Source organism: Astyanax mexicanus, chromosome 3 (genome assembly GCF_023375975.1).
Source record: "Astyanax mexicanus isolate ESR-SI-001 chromosome 3, AstMex3_surface, whole genome shotgun sequence".
Taxonomy (NCBI): domain Eukaryota; kingdom Metazoa; phylum Chordata; class Actinopteri; order Characiformes; family Acestrorhamphidae; genus Astyanax; species Astyanax mexicanus.
The window spans coordinates 29,587,678-29,605,758 of NC_064410.1; the positions used below are offsets into that span (position 1 = coordinate 29,587,678).

The 18,081-nt window shown below is 38.3% G+C and overlaps 1 protein-coding gene across 1 annotated transcript in view; it reads right to left on the bottom strand.

Annotated features, from left to right (window-relative positions):
- The window catches only part of grin2da (glutamate receptor, ionotropic, N-methyl D-aspartate 2D, a), a 213,349-nt gene that overhangs the window by 144,945 nt on the left and 50,323 nt on the right, over positions 1-18,081 (bottom strand). The window lies entirely within an intron of this gene.

Sequence of the window (18,081 nt, forward strand, 5' to 3'; positions counted from 1 at the left end):
AGGAGTTGGCCGGCTTCGGGGACCTCCACTCCACTGGTGTTCGTCATCCAGAGATTGCTTTCCTTGTGGGGGGATCTCAAGGGATAGTGGTATTGATAGTACCACTTTCTGGTTCGCTCAAAAAAAGAGATTGCATGCCTGGAACTGGGGCCACGCGTATACTGGACCACAGAAGCAAGAGTCTTTTAGGAGTTCACCCCGACGCACATTCATCACGCCGTCAAGTACATTCAGATGGTCCTCCGAGGGACAATATCAAGCTGTAGCCGCAGCCTGCGCTCAATTCATCCGCGGGAAGCATTTCAAACTCAGCATTTTTTGCCGAAGAAAACAAGGTACTTAACGAGACACTCAGTAGACGAGTCTCGGTAGAGTAATTCAGAGCAGCTTCTTCCAAGAATCATTTCCCTTTAAGTTTGAGAAAAAATTACAAGCTCTAAGCTACAAGCTACTTTAATAGTACCCACTAAATTAACTTTAGAACCTTCGACAGCTGCCATCTGACCTGAGCATCGACTCCACGCTGTTAAAAATCTATGAGTTTCTGAGATGGAGATGCTGGACTGCTGGACTGGCAGTCAGTAAATCTACAAGGATGTAATGAATTGAAAAATCTGGTCAAAGGTTTAAAGCCATGTTTTTCACAGATTTTCAATAAATTTTAAACTTTATATTTCACACAATTAAATGAATTTAATAGTCTAAAAGTGTTTTAACCCTGTAGTTTATGCCTGTTTCTCTTGTCCGAATCAGTTTGTTAATAAGTTTGTTAACTTGGAATGTTTGGTTTCACGCAAAGAAAAAAACACAAGTGCAACAACATGCATCACAACAAATCACGTCAGCACATTCTCTCCGATTTTTTGATCACAACGGTCTAGGGTGGAGCAAGAAAATGAATACAGGAAGAAGCTTCTGTTTTCTGTTGGCTAGGATGTACTTCATTGCAGTGTCACGAAAGGGGATGACCCAGGCAGGGAGACGAGGAGGCGGACGCAAGTGCAGGTAAGGGCGATATAAATAATTTATTAAATAAATAACAAATAAACAATGAAACAAGTAAACACGTAACAAAGATAAACGAATAACCAAAAACCAAAACAAACAGGTGAAACTAGAGAACATAAACTAAACAAACAAGAAGTACTAATGATAAACAAACAGGGAGTAAATAAACAAAGAAACAAACGAGGGACTGGATAAATACAAAACTAAACTGGGCAGGGATAAATATATAAAATAAACAAGAAGCTAAACAAGACTAGGAAAACTAAACTGAGCAGGGCAAGGGAGAAAACAAATAAAAATAACAGGGAACTAGAGATAAACAGAGAAAAACACGGAATAAGGAGCACAGGAAACAAACTAGGAATAAACACGGAGCTAGGGTTATAGAAACGCGGAGAAACACAGAGAGACAAAACAACAGAGGTTAGTGCAAAGACCGACGAGGGACAAGTGGCAGAGGAGGGCTATTTAAACAAACAGGAAACACACTAGAAGTGGAAACACCTGGGGAAGGGGCGGAGCTACAAATGAGAAACAGGTGGTGGAAAACTACTGACAGGAGACACAGAGGGGCACAGGTCACGTGGGAATAACACACAGAGACATGAGACAAGCCCAGGACGTGACATGCAGTTTAAGATCAAATAGTGGCAGGAATAACAATAGTTAATAGCTGTAGTAATTATCTGGAAAATAAATCAACTTAAACTGCACCTGAACAGCTGTTTAGTTTGGTGCACATGAGGATTATATTTGATAGTTGGTTTAGATCAATGTCAGATCACATTCTCACCACAAACAAACTGCTCAGAAATGTTTTGTTCTGTATTCTGTACTGTATTCACACCTAGTACATTTACCTTAGCAGTACTATTCTAATAATAAATTTACTTCAGCAGTTCTGTTCTAGTTACACATAATCACTCCCCCGCTATAGTGGGAGTCTCTGTAGAGTAATTCTTAGCTTCTTCAAAGAATCATTTGCCTTCAACTTCGAGCAAATTACAAGTGCTGGGTTACAAACTACTTTAATAGTCCGCTCTAAATTAGCTTTAGAATCTTAAGGCTCTTAAGTCTGCCATCTGACCTCGCTGTTTAAAATCTACAGGTCCCTCAGACGCATTTCCTGGATCTGGCAGTCAGTCAATCTACAGGGATGCAACGAAATAAAATATTTGACTGAAACCAAACAAAATTAAGCACTTACCTCAGAAGAGTTATTCCAATTAAGAATTTACCTCAGCACCGCTGCTCTAGGCACACATTAGCTAACTTGCTCGTAATCTTTTAAAAAGTAATCTTTAGCATCCTCAAAGAATCATTTTCCCTCAACTTTGAGAAAATTACAAGTGCTGAATTAACTTTCCAACCTCCAACAGCTCTTAAATCTGTCATCTGACTCGAACTTCGACTCCCCGCTGTTTAAAATCTATGGGTTTCTGAGACACATTTGCTGGATCTGGCAGTCAGTCAATTTACAAGGATGCACTGAAATATTTTTTTTGTCTGAAACCAAATAAAATTAAACATTTTGCTGAGGGCCAAATACATTAACATTTACCTTTAAAATGTTATTCTAATCAAGACTTTACCTCACCAGTGCTGCCCTAGTCACACACTAGCTAACAAGAACCACTGACAGCTCTCAAGGTGCCATCTGACCCGAGCATCGACTCCTTGCTGTTTAAAATCTATGTGTTTCCGAGACGCATTTCCTGGATCTGGCAGTCAGTCAATCTACAGGGACGCACTGAAATAAAAAAATATTAGTCTGAGACCAAACAAAATTAAGCATTTACCTCAGAAGTGTTATTTTAATTAAGAATTTACCTCAGCACTGCTGCTCTGTCACACAATAGCTAACTTGCTAGTTACCTCATCAAACTATGGCTGCACTCAGTTCATTTATAGAAACATTTTAAACTTGTAATCTCATAAAAGGTAATCTTTAGTAACCTTGAAGAATTAATTCCCATTAACTTTGGGAACATTACAAGTGCCGAGTTACAAACTACTGCAATGGTCCACTCTAAATTAACTTTAGAACCTCAGACAGCTGTTAAATCTGCCGTTTGACCCGAGCATCGACTCCACGTTGTTTAAAATCGGGTCCCTGAGACACATTTCCTGGATCTGGCAGTCAGTCAATCTAAAGGGACGCACTGAAATAAAAATATTTGGCTGAAACCAAATAAAAGTAAACATTTTGCTGAAGGCCGAACACATTAATATTCACCTCAGAAGTGTTATTCTAATCAAGAGTTTACCTCAGCACTGCTGCTCTAGTCACACATTAGCTAACTTACTACAATTATAAGCTCAGGGTTACAAACTACTTTAATAATCCATTCTAAATTAACTTTAGAACCTCCGACAGCTCTTAAGTCTGCCATCTGACATTAACATCGACTCCCTGCAGTTAAAAATCTATGGGATCTGGCAGTTAGTCAATCTACAGGAACGCACTGAAATAAAAATATTTGGCTGAAACCAAATAAAGTGCTATTCTAATCAAGCATTTACCTCAGCACTGCTGCTCTAGTCACACATTAGCTAACTTGCTTCTTACCTAATCAAGCCGTAGCTGCACTCAGTTCACCTGTGGAAACATTTTAAACTCGTAATTCTCGTAAAAAGTAATCTTTAGCATCTTCAAAGAATCATTTACCCTCAACTTCAAGAGCATTACAAGTGCCGGGTTACAAACTACTTTAATAGTTCGCTCTAAATTAGCTTTAGAACCTCCAACAGCTCGTAAGTCTGCCATCTGACCCGAGCATCGACTCCCTGCTGTTTAAAATCTATGGGATCTGGCAGTTAGTAAATCTACAGGGACGCACCGAACTAAAAATATTTGGCCGAAACCAAATGAAGTGCAGGGTTACAAACTACTTTAATAGTCCACTCTAAATTAGCTTTAGAACCTCCGACAGCTCTTAAGTCTGCCATCTGACCTGAACACTGACTCCCCACTGTTTAAAATATGTGGGTCTATAAGATAAATTTGCTGGATCTGGCAGTCAGTCAATCTACAGGGACGCACTGAAATAAAAATACTTGGCCAAAATCAAATTACGTGTTATTTTAATCAAGAATTTACCTCAGCACTGCTGCTCTATTCACACATTAGCTAACTTGCTTCTTACCTAGTCAAGCCGTCGCTGCACTCAGTTTACCAATGGAAACAATTTTAAATTTGTAACCTCGTAAAAAGTAATCTTTAGAATCCTCTAAGAATCATTTGCCCTCAACTTCGAGAACATTACGAGTGCCGGGTTACAAACTACTTTAATAGTCCACTCTAAATTAGCTTTAGAACCTGCGACAGCTCTCAAGTCTGCCATCTGACCCGAGCATCGACTCCCTGCTGTTTAAAATCTATGGGTCTCTGAGACGCATTTCCTGGATCTGGCAGTCAGTCAATCTACGGCATTATAGCCCATCGTGATCAAACTTCCTAATCAGTGTCAAATCAAGCCCGGCTGCAAATACCCTGGTAGACGACTCCGCAACATCTGCGAAGTGATGTGATGTTTGTTTGGAGTGGCTCGTGTATTTTACCCAGATGCAGGCTGTGTCGGCAAAGAATGGAGGGGCGAGCAGATGGTCACTTGTTCAGATCATAGGTCTGCAGTGGGCTATTGTTCCCCAGAGAGAGCCACTTATCCAGAATGACTCCATAAAAACACACACACACACACACACACACAGCGCTAATGTGGGCAGCCCCGCACCGTGCCGCTTTAGCATACATCAGCATGTGAAAGAGCCTCCGTAACCTCTTCCTTGGCTCCTGCGATGTCTGGATGCTATTGATTTAAAACCCTAGTATCAAAGGCACCCCTAGTTTCATCCATCGCTGTGGATCTTATCTAGTCGCTATCCCTGCAGGTTCTTCTTCTTTGTACTTGCTGCTGCTGATGTTGTTGTTGTTGTCTTTTTCCACCCGGTACCGCTGCTGCTGCTACAGATCCGGGCAGATCAAAACACTGTGACGCAGCACTGTCCGACATGCGGTGATCTATAGTACCAGCATGGAGATGAGTTATGGTTGATTCCACCACGTCTCATCTGGTAGTGCACGCTCTCCATCATTTTCAATCTGCAGCACATGTTCCGCAAAAGCCTGATGCCTGATTCCGCCGCCAGCTGAAGGGTAGGTATCATGTACATCATGTAACACAGACAATGACATGTTATACAGTTCCAGAGCTAAAAAACAAAACATCTACTGGACCAATTGATCCAACATGTCATGATATGGATTGCGTCCTCTGTGTGTTGACTATAGGAGTAAAAAAATGCTAGGCCAATATGGCAACAATATGACTTTAAAAAAAGTCGTAGAACAAATTATTAAAGGGGACATATTGTACCTCTTTTTAACAAAGGTTAAGTTATACTAGAGAATAGGTCTATGGGCTCTACAAAACACAATCATTAAGTACTTTAAATAAAATTGCGCTCAAATAAGGAGAGATCACATCATTTCTTTTTTTTTTTTTTTTTGCCAGTTTTAGTCTCTTTCAGAATGAGCCGTTAAAGGGCTCTGTCACTTTTATGCAAGTAAGCTGTTGCTGGCCACACTTTAACTTTAGTACACACTTGTGCGAAATGGCGAAACACATACAAGCTAGTTCATGCTTAACTGCAGTAGAAGCACAAAACTCAAAATTATTTGAAAATACTTACATCTCCCTCATCGGCTGACTCGCCACAGACAGTAGGTACAGATCCCTCCCTCAGGAGAAGTCTGCTCACTAATCCTAATGTGTACTATCTGAGGTTCTCAAACATGCAGACGTTTATGTGACATAACAATAAGGAAGCCGTTCAAACGACTCCTGAAACTCTTTCAGCTGATTCACAGAAATCGAGCAATGGATTTTGTCATTTTTGCACTTTTCGCGAGTGGAAATACAAAAGCATGCAGAAGTTAAGTTTTGCATAGTATGTCCTCTTTAAAAATGATTTAAAAGACTAAGGTCAGACAGTGTCTCACATCTAAAGACTATCTGTCGTTTACTCAAGACAAAAACTTTTTGCTGGGTTACTATTAGCAACTACAGAGCAAAATTGTGATTTTTACAAAACTTTCCTCCCCCAGAGTTGATTTCAATAATTTTACAGGGTTTATATGAGTGTTAAATCAGCACTTTCAAACAATTCAACAATTAACACCTTGGCAGAATTCTTTTTTTTTATTCACAGTTATGTTCTGTTTAACTGCCTAAATTGACTTGCTTACACAGAAAAAAAGTTAAAGCTCTCCTTTGAAACTGCATATGAAACTGTTCTTCAATCTCCATTGTCTATAGTAGCTTAGAAAAGAAAATACTCAGAAAAACAAATCAATCAGGAAAAGCACTTTGTCTATGTCAACTTGTTTAATAGTGTTCATGGCACAGACAACGCAGAAACCAGGCCTGCTAAAGACCAGCTAGTTAGCATTAGCTGTCTTGTGTAAGTAACTGTAAGTTAAAACTGGATCTCCGGTGGATTCCGTGTTTTACCGAGACCTTAAATATACACTAGGGGTGCCGAGTGGTCCAGCGGTCTTAAGCGCTGCCACTACGAGTGGGAGGTCGCAAAATTGGCCTTACTCCCTCTGGGTGGGTAGATGGCGCTCTCTCCCCACATCACTCCTAGGGTGATGTCCACAGCACAGCTTTATCACACTTTGTCACAGTAGAGAAAATGGTAACTTGCTCTTATAGCCTACAACATTATATAAGATATTACTGAATACCCAAGAGAAGCTAGCCCTGGTGAGAAAGACTGCACCGCCTGATTGTATGTAGTGTACATAACAGCAAGAATAACACTATAACTTATAGAGTAAAAAAACTTCAGCTCCAAAACATTAAACCCAGACCAGGCTTTTTTTTTTTAAATGCCCCTCATTATATCTGACCAGGACCACAGTCTTTTCATGTTGGCAAAAAAAAAGTACAACGCAGACTTTGCTAATGAATACTTTCGCTATATTCAGCTCTTTTCTCTGTCTGTTACTGGTGCCATGCCTGCAACGCCACCTCAGTCAGGGTGACCTTCTGCTTTTTATTGTGTCCTCAGTGTGCAATTACCCAGGGCATCACTGTGGATCTGCCCACTCAGAGCTGCAACACAAGGAGCTGCGTGAGAATGTGTCCACCTACGGATGGCTCCAGATGTCCAAAGGTGACACCAATATTTAAAACATTGTTCTACAGGGTGATTCGCAAAACGTACCATCATGCAACATCTTGAAAATGCCTTGTTAATCACCTGCTAAGAAAAGAATAGCTTTTTTCTCAGTATATTTTCAGTACATCTACAGATCTCATATACAATACATAATTGTAGAATTTCAACACATGACACTCATATGCTCTTTATTATTGCTGTCCTATGAAAATCTATGAAAGTATTTCCATTTCTGTTTATTTATAGTTTAGTATATCCTTTGAATACTTAAACTGCCTCTTACACTGTATCAAAATTACTTACCATGAACGTACTAATAGAAATTTTCCAAAATTACCTGAAATAACCTCTTTTTACATTGAATTTCCTTAAAAGTTAAGGAGGTTTTATCTCTCTCCTGTAAAGTTGATGTTTTACAGATACAGCTCTAGGAAAAAATAAGAGACCACTTTCTTTGATTTTATCAAATTAAAAACCTCTAAAATATAATCAAGTGGAAAATGGATGATCAAAAGCCATCAAATCAAGCTGAACTGCACCAGGAGTGGCATAAAGTTATCCAAAAGCAGTGTGTAAGGCTGGTGGAGGAGAACATGCGAAGGTGCCTAAAAACTGTGACAAAAACCAGGGTTTTTCCACCAAATATTGATTTCTGAACTCTTAAAACTTGGTGCTATGCTACTGCTATGGCTTACCAAGTGGTCATTAAGCTGTTGGTAAGTTGTTGCTACAGTATTCCAGGCGCTTGCTAAGATTTTGCTAAGGTCGCTAAAGTATAAAATGTGGTTGGTAACGTGTTGCTTACATCCAATAGTTTATCCAATAGAACACTTGTTTTATAACTATAATATTACAGTACATATTTTATGTAGAAAATACTACATGGACAATTGTCCAATCAGGATTCTTTTCCTCTGTGGAGTCTCCGTAAATGAGCTCTCCTATCGGAAAGCACTTAATTGGTAAAACTGAAGGCCTAATATGTCAAAACCCAGAATTTTGACAAAAATACTACCTTTATTTCTAGCCATAATTAGCCGCAGTGAATCATATGTTACTTCACATTTACAAAGAAAAAAAGTCTGCCAGGCTTTTCGTACACAAATAATTGCTAAGGCTAAGTTACTTCAGCTAGCGTTTATATCCTAGCCCTGTACAGCTTGTATATCCTCTTGAGACCCAGTGTCCTCATATAGGGACGTTACATTTCTGCTTCTCTGCACCATGATGCTTCTTTTTTTTAAAACATTAGAAAAAAACATTTGGCCTCATATGGAGACACTGCCCATGTCATCTAGTGGTCACATGACATTATTACCCTCAATTGATTAAATACAAGACAGCGGGAATCCCAGTTTAAAAATTTTACATCCAGTCCAGACAGAAATTCTCATGCAATTTTACTTTTGAAACTAATTTATTTACTTAATGTAGAAAGCAAAAAAAATGTTTTTACCCTATGCTTCCTTCTGATCCCAAATGGCAATGGATCATTTTAAACTGTAAATTAAAATAATAAATTACTTCCCTTACAAAGACAAAGTTTTTTCTACTGGTTAGGTCCTACTAATCCCAAATAGCTAGGAGAAATTAAAAATTCAGACCATGCAAAAGTGTGGGTCTCAGGAGGATATTTCAGCCAAAAATTAGATAGTTTGTGAAGAGGTAGCAAGAGATACCCTGCATAACCCATACCAAAAGTGATATGTAATACTGGCCACTTTATATCGTCAGATTTATGTGAGTGAGGGTAAAAATGAACTTGAACCGGGCGTATATCGACTCTCCCTACCGAGATATTAAATATACAGTAGCAGAACTCTGAGTCACAACGCTACGCTACACTATTGATGTTCATCAGCCCTGGGGGATCTCACACTGCTAAAAAAAAAAAAAAAACATTAAGGAAACACTGCTCTAAACCCAAAAAATACAGAATATGCCAATGACTGTGCATTGGAGTAGGTTTGTGACTTGCTGTACTGTTAGGAGTACATATAATATAACACACTAAGGCTTTAATTTAAGGCTTTGATTACTGTTGGGTTTAGTCTCACAAAATTACACAATATATGAAAAAAGCAGACTTCATTATCAGAATAACAGCTACAGAATGTGAACAATAGACCTTAAAAATAGATACGCAACAACTTTAACATCGGCTCCTTTGCAAAACGAAATATTTTAAATAGTTCTTTAAACACTATTTTTCAAAAGCTGTATTGCACAAGTCAGACACAAGTTTAATATCAATTTAAAATATGTTATTATTTTTGAAGCCATTAGAGACGTTACAGTATTAAAATCAGCCAAAATTCCCTTCTTTCTCCAGTTAACAAATATATTCAGCTCAGTGTGCATTAATATTGCCCTTTAAGCTACAGGGCTGTAAATACTTCCTCATATCCAGTGTTTTAGGGAGTTCTATCACTCCCTTTATTTAGCTGAATGAATGATTCAGTACTTAGGACCAGTATTTTGGACTCATTTGGGGCACGAGAGGAACGTTTTTACGAGCTGTGGATTGATTGCTCAATTCTATTTCTCTCACTGCACTGCATTAGCTTGTTATGCTAACTGGCTAGCGGTATCTAGCTAGCTGTATGCTTCTTTGGTGGTGCTGTACTACACTGTGCTCCACAGCGCCTCTAGCGGTGTGGCGGTATGTGAGAAATGCATACGGTTACAATAATTTTTTTCTGGTATAGCTTATGAACCGGTATACTGCCCAGAGAATATTGCCCAGACCTACTTTTAATGACTTTTTAAAATGTTTACTCGTCTATAGCCACATTTTTTTTTAAATGCTTTGCTATTAGCTTACAACTACACACAGCTAAATCACCAAAAAAGGGATTAAAACACATGTGCATTTCATGACTACACATCTCATTTTTCCACTATGTGGCCTGAATAAAAGACCTAGGACTCGGAATAATACAGACAAGGAATAATAATGGTTTACCACTGAATTTCACCACAGCGACTGTCAGAAACGTCACAATTTAAAAGCTAAAAACACGATGTCAGCTGTGTTTTCATCAGATTTTTACAATAAAACCATCTCCAAAGGATAAGCTTTAGGTGTCACATTGTGAAGCCCCCTAAAAAAATAGCATTCCGTCAACACGAAGCTCTCTGTGTGTGTGTGTGTTTTTTTTTTCCTGTGGCACTCCAGGTCTCTAGGTCTGACAGTGATAGAATTTCATGCAGGCTGAAAATGGCTTCCTCTCATTCAGGTCTAGCCTTGTCCCTCACTTCGGAGATGAGGCGGCATGCACCAGCCCTGGAGTAGTGCTCACTCACATACCAATGTTCCAGCCCTCAGACTCCAGATACCCTGGGCATGCTGTGGCACACGCGTCCCCTTTTAGGGCGCTTAATAACCATTTCGTCGCAATTTGCCGGTGTAAAGAAACGCCATCATTAGCCACTGGTTGCAAATTGCCGCGCCTCCCTTTGACGCGCAAGTGGCGAAATCACTTCTGTCATTTCGTAAACAGGCATCTTCATTTGGTCCGCGACGCCGCTTTCCATCCTTCTGTCAGAATGAAAGAGCGTTGAGTTTCAATTTATTGCACGGCGCACGCACACATTACCTCACGTATCTCCTCTCCTCTCCTTTGCATGCAAGTCGTTTTTCTGCAGAGCAGACTGTGCTGGAGACCGGCCCTGACCCAACGTACAGTCTCGCTAAAGGGAGAAGAAAAAAAAAGAGAGATGGAACCGCGAGTCCAAAAATATACTTCTGTCTGTCCTAACTTTTATATATTTAATTTCATGGGTCAGTGCCGCAATTTTCCACATGCTGACATGCATGTTTTGGAGGTTAAAAAGGCTCGAAAATAAATAAGGAACAGGCTGTGGCAATATTGAGGAGGCTCTACCTGATTTTCTATATAGAATATTGTGAGTCCAGGCACACTCTTACCCTGACACACACACACACATACCCACACACACACTTATACACACAATGCTTGTCCCTGACATATTCAGCAGCACAAGGAAAGCAATCAACAGGCATCACCGCGACCTTGCTTAAGAATGTTCAACAATCACTGACTTAATTACATTTAAAATAACGGGAGGGTAGAGCCAGGCAGCAGCAAAAAATCACAATGATGTTGCATTTTCTAATTTTTACGTTTTTTCTTTCTTTCTTTTTTTTCAGGAAATTGCAGACGGGAAGGTGAGAGAGGCAGACAGGGGCGAGAACAGTGGCCGCAGTACAGATGTGGAAGGCAGAGGAAAGCTTACAGAGGGAAAGAGAGGAAGGACGAGAAAATAATGGAGAACGTGAGGGGAGGGAAGGAGAGCAAAAGAGAGAGAGAGTCCAAAGGGTGGGAAAGATGAAAAAAAAAAAAAAAAAAACAGAAGCAAGGACAGACCAAGGACACGATGAACAAGCTCCAAGACTAGAAAACAAACGAAAGATAAAAAGGTTGGGAAAAAAATGTAAAATAAGCTGGGCGAATGACTTCCTCCTCCTTCTTTTCTTAAATGGATTCACTATTCTATTTTGTACAGCAGTTCCATTTGCCTGCGCTAATGAGTTGATATTTAGCTGGCTCAGGCGCAGCCTCTTCTAAAGTACTGCTGGGAATAGAAGGCCAGCCCGAGCCACTAGGGCCCACTCCACCATGCAGATGGAGCTCGCACACTTCAGCAGGGTCAGTTTGTACACGTCCCGATTACAATCGCCCGCCGCCGAGCAAAGCAGAGCAGCGTACTGTAGTGTTCAGCTTTCTATTGGTGGTCAGCGTTTTCTTCTTGGAGCTTTTTCAGCAGCAGTGGCAGGGTCACATGTCTGAATCACACACAGATTTTTTTTTTACACACAACACATTTTAGCTGGGAACCACTGTAGCAAACTAGCAATCCTGCTTTATGCAGTGTCAACAGGAAGAGAAAAAAAATATTATTTTAACATATATTAGCATATATTACATAACTGTATTTTTTTGGACTAAAAGGCACACCAGACTATAAGGAGCACTATCAATGAACCTCTGTTTTCTGGTCTATTTATTTACAGCAAGCTTAGAATTTCAGTATTTTGTTCAAGGGTGAGAGCTAGCCACGGTTACCAAGCTTTTTGCCAGCCCCAGTTAGTAGCACTAGCCACCCACAGTTAGCAGTGCTAGCCAGCCCCGTTTAGCAGCTGCAGTTAGCCATGGTTAGCAGTGCTAGCCAGGTGCAGTTAGCAGTACTAGTCAGGTGCGGTTAGCACTAGTAAATGCCACCCGATAGCAGTAGACTAAGACTAAGTGTTCCGGTAACCCAGCTAGCGGTTCATCCCACATAACTTGTTTTAACACAGTAAACGTGTAGACTACAGTCTGATATACTCACCTCTGAGCGATGAAAGAGCTAGCACTGTGGTTATCAGCTAAAACTAATGCCGCTGCACTCAACCTTAGTGCTGGAGACACTTCACTGAAACTCCTGTATAACGCTGTACTTCAGCAGAGTGGCTTTACTGCTCCTTACAACCTGACCAGAAGAAGTAGTGTACTGAGCTTACTACCACTACCACTGATTAACTGGCTTTAAACTGGTTTTCCAGCTGAAAGAAACTAAAAAAGAAGCTTAGCTAAACAATCAGGTCAATTGCAGTGATTAACATTAGGATTGTTCTTATACCTGCAATACTGTTATACTTGCACTATCAATACTCACTTTAATTACCCACAAACTGTGAACTTTAAGAACTTTACGCATTCATTCACTTTAGCAGCCTTAAGCTATATACCATATACCATATTTGCAATACTGTTATACTGGTTCTATTTATACTGTCATTCCATCTCAATCACCATCAATATTGCCTTCTGTCTTACGTATGTTTATTGTGTCTTGTTGTATTGTACATATAGTGTCTTCCACTCTTTTATATTATATACCTATTTCTTTTTTTTACTTATATTTATATATCTATTTCTCCCCCACACTACTGCACCTTGTTTTTGTCTCATGTATGTCTATTTGTGTCCCTGCTGTATTGTACTCATAGTGTCTCCCATTCTCTTTTATTATATCTATTATCTGTACTTGCTGTAAAATTGGGAAGGAGAGTAACGTAATTTCAGTTCTCTGTATGTAGTGTACATATGCAGTATTGACAATAAAACTACTTGACTTGACTTGACTTGACTCTTAGCAGTGGTCAGCAACAGAAGGGTTCTCTACACAGAGACTTGGATCTGCCATAAACTCAGTGAGTAATCCAGCTAAGAAAACTGTTTGCTTGCATCAAAACTAAGGCTCCCTAACTTAAATAAAATTGAATTAAATGTCTTCTGCAGGGTTTCGTAACTGCATGAGCCACTGATCAAAAATGAAAGTAGTAGAAACATGGTATTATGCTTGTTGTTGGTATGTCTGCTGAGATGTTAAAAATGTTTGGTGTTTAATAAGTATTTATTAATTATAGTTTTGTAATGGCTTTTGTTTTGATAAATGAACTTCATTTGACCATTTTCTTCATTTTGCTCCATCATTAGTAGTAACGTTCTGGTTACTGTGATTTTGTTATGACTTTCATTCAACCCTGTGTGGCACATTGTGGCATACTGAGGAATTTAACCAGTGCCTGGAGTGCGATGGGATTTACATGCAATACATTGTGAAATTGTTAGTTTATACAGTAGCACTCAAAAGATTGGAGACACCTTAAATTAATGTTCATATGTTAAATTCATGGGCTGTCCATTATTTTTAAAATGGTCATTTAGATTTAGATTAACATTAACGTTTAGTACTAATACTAATGTCATTTAATACTAATGTCATCCAAACCATACAGAAAAAAAACATATGCAGTTATTTATTAACCAAACTTTGTTAAAAAAAAAACACTGATATGTTTTATATTTTAGATATCAACTTACTTTGCACATCTTGGCTTCATTTTCTCAGTCAGCTTTATGAGGTAGAGTCACCTGGAATGGCTTTCAGTTAACAGCTGTGCTGAATTTACCAAGAGTTAATCATCTGAATTTCTTGCAGATGTGGTATACAGTGAATAGCTCTGTTTGAGTAATGTTTTAATTTATATTATGGCAAGAACTTCTCAACTAAGTAAAGAACAAAACTACATTAGGGAATGAAGATCAGTCAATTTGAAAAAAAAAAAAAAAACAAGAACTCTGAAAGTTAACAGCTCCTCAGATAAATACTTCACAGTGTATTTTGGTTTGTTTAACATTTTTAAGTTACTGCATGATTTCCTATGTGTTCCTTAATATTTTGGATGACTTTAAAACCCTTTCATACATGAATTATTAAATCACTGAAGTGGATTTTTTTTCTATGTTTTTTTTTTTGCCCACAAGAAAGACTTAAAACACATAATAAGTTTTTTTTTAATTATTATCCATGGCTCCATGGCAGCTCCATGGCAGCCAAGTAAGTTGTCTGAAGGACATCTAGTACAGGGCGGATTTTAAAGAAACGGTCATCCCCAGCATCATCATTCAGGCCTACAAAGTGCAGGTGCCGCATGATATCCTCAAAACGGTTCACGGTCAATGCATTAGCGGTGCCATTTTGCCGTAGCCCTGGGTTAGAGGACCAGTACATGCGTAGTCTTGGGTATTTGACATACGACATCATGAGATTAATCCCAAGGAAGATTTTTAGCTCTGAAACTGTCAGACCAAAGTTGTTCTTGCCTTTGTACAGTGCATACACATTTGATTGGTACACAATTAGGTCAAGGAGACTGTCTGGAAAGAGACGGCAAAATATGTCAATAGGCTCCTCTCCCTGAACATGAACAATATTCTGACCCTGAAATGGTGGTGGCTGTCCCTCATAATCGTTGTCTTTTACTCTCCAGATTCTTCTTTTTCGTTTCCCTACACCTCCCTCAATCACTTCTGTTTCTTGATCTTCTCCTGTCTCTTCTTCTCCCTCACTTTCTTCTTCTCCTGACTCACTCTCAACCTCATTGCCCCTACTCTTTTTGCTTCCTGATGGCCTTTCTGGGAGATAATCACTATCATCATCACTGCATTCTGATCCACTTGAATCTGGTATTTCTGTGATCACCCTGTATAACTGTCTCCTCTCCTGTCTCTGTCCTGTTTTTAGAACATAAGTGCAGAAATAGCTTATTAAACTGATGCATTGGATAACTATGCAACAGAACTAAACCTGCTTGCATGCAAGCACGTGTGCGCATACATATACTCACTTATACACACACACACACGCATGTGTGCGTGCACAGGCTTATACAACTAGACACACATCCTAAAGTTTAGGGGAGCCATTAAAGGTTGTTTTGTGCAAAGTTTAAAATATACTAAGTAATAACTAAAAAAAAAAAAACCTTTTCCATTGTAGAGATGTGCAGAAATTAAATAGGAAATTAGCATTAAAATTAGTGCACAAAAAAACCTTTATTGGCTCCCCTACACTTTAAAATATACTAAGAATTAACAAAAAAAATCCAGCCTTCTCCATTGTGGAGATGTGCAGAAATTAAGTAGGACATTAGCATTAAAAATTAGTGAACAAAACAAACTTTATTGGCTCCCCTAAACTTTAAAAAATACTAAATAATTAAAAAAAAAAAAAAAAAAAAAAAAAAAAAAAAGCAAATCCAGCCTTTTTCATTGTGGACATGTGCAGAAATTAAATAGGAAATTAACATAAAAAATTAGTGCACAAAACAAACTTTATTGGCTCCCCTAAACTTTAAAATATACTAAGTAATAACTAAAACAAATCCAGTGCAGAAATTATATAGGAAATTAGCATGTATACATAATTTTAACAAGAATTTAATTAAAAAAAATGTACTTCTCATTGCTCAGGCAAGCAGTTGGAGAAATTTCATTCTGATAGCTGTTTTTAATATAAATGTTACCCTTATTTTACCCTATTTTTTCCAGTAGTTTACTATAGTTATATTGTAATGATGGAATATCATAAATAATATACATTTTAGCAAACTTACAATTAACAAATTAGCTTATAATCATTTTTCTATAATAATACCTATAATAACATATAATATTAATACATATATACATATAATATGTATAATAATACTACAATAATATAATGTTATAATAATAAAATATCTATAATAGTATTATAATATTAATAATATACTAAAATTACAATAATTAGTGCTAATTTAGCAAGTTCACTCATAATGTCCTTATAATCTAAATGTTACCATTGGTGCATGACGTCCACTATAGTGGACAGTTACATTTGGACACAGAACCAAAAAACTACATTACCAATTTTGAATAAACTTTCATAAAAATGTTCCTTACTACATTCTTAATAAGAAAACAATATATACCTGCACATTCTTTTCAGAATAAAAAGATTTGACCGATATTCCAGAGGTAAAACTTTCTTTTCCACTGTTGGTCGCCATCTTGTATTTCTGATTCAATATCTCAATTTTGAGAATACTGATAAAGGCTTTTATTTTGTACACAAGAAAGATTGGATTTAGAAGACAGCCCCCTGGTGGTTTGGAGTATGTATTGCAAATCTTCTGTTTTTTAATGGCGTTTGAATATGCGTCCACTGTAGTGGACACCATGCATGAAAGGGTTAATATTAATTTACAATGTAGGAAACAAAAAATAAATAAAAATACTGAATGAGAAGGTCCAATTTTTTCATACTGTACTGGTACTGTAACTTTTAATGTATTAGTTAAATGTAGCTTTCTCTTGTGAATTCTCTGTTGAATTCTGCAATTGAATTCAAATTCAGATTCAGTGCAGTTTTATTTTATTTTAGGATGTATGTAGCGGAAACACTGATGTCTGGGCAGGAGGTTTAGCACCGTGGCACGACGGGCAGATTCTCACCTGTTGGCACAGACGGCTCCAGACACAGTTACGGCTATTGGTGACAAGGCCGGCTTAACCATCGCAATCAGCTGCTTTATTTCTCTGAAGTAAGGTTGGAGCATGTTTATGCACTTTAGGAAATCAACAGTACTTATCTTTCAAGTGGCCCAAGATGCAGAAGGCAGAATAAACAGAATGACCGCGTTTAGAAATAGTCAAAGTCAAATACTTTGGAGTGTGGGCCATCGCTTGAACGTTAAATTACATCTTCTCATTCTGCTCGCACTAAAAGCATCAGAGGAAATTTATTTAATCAACTTCTGTCTTCCTCTCTCAGCACGACAAAAATGACACGGAGAGAAATACTAACAACCCTGTGGTGATGATTTCTTACATAATAATCAAGCGGGAGGACAGAACTACAGAATTACGTTTATGAAGGGGTGCTCGATGGTGATATAACGTCTTTCAAATGAGGGTTTTACACAAGAACGCAGCGCCTAGATTGAAGAACATGAATCTTTAATGTGTTTCCAGAGGAGCGCTTCCTTACAATGGCTACTAGTTGTCAGCCGGGTCCAAGGACATGGGAACGAGGACGGGGATGTGCTGGCTATACAATATGACTCATACGCAGTAATGCTCAGATCAGAAATACGTCTTGTGCTTTAAAAAGCATTGAGATTGGCTTATAGAAAAATCTAAATCGTATTATATATATATAAAAAAAATCAATTAAATCATAAATAATACGTACAAGCATTCTGGAATGGGAACATGTTGTTCTAAACTTCTCTGCCAACATTTTCCACCAAATATTGTGAAATCTGGACAGCTTACAGATTAAAAAAATAAAGAAAGAGTCAGTAATAAATACAAGTGAATGTGTGAAATGACTACAGGAATCCAATTTTCAAACTTCACTGTATAGAGTTTTCTAAAACTTACATGGGTTGCCAGAGTGACACATAGTGGCAAGCCATGATGGAAAGTCTTGTTCTGTATCTAATCAGTGAATATATATCGTCACTGTCCAATGAAAAACAAGTATCTCCAT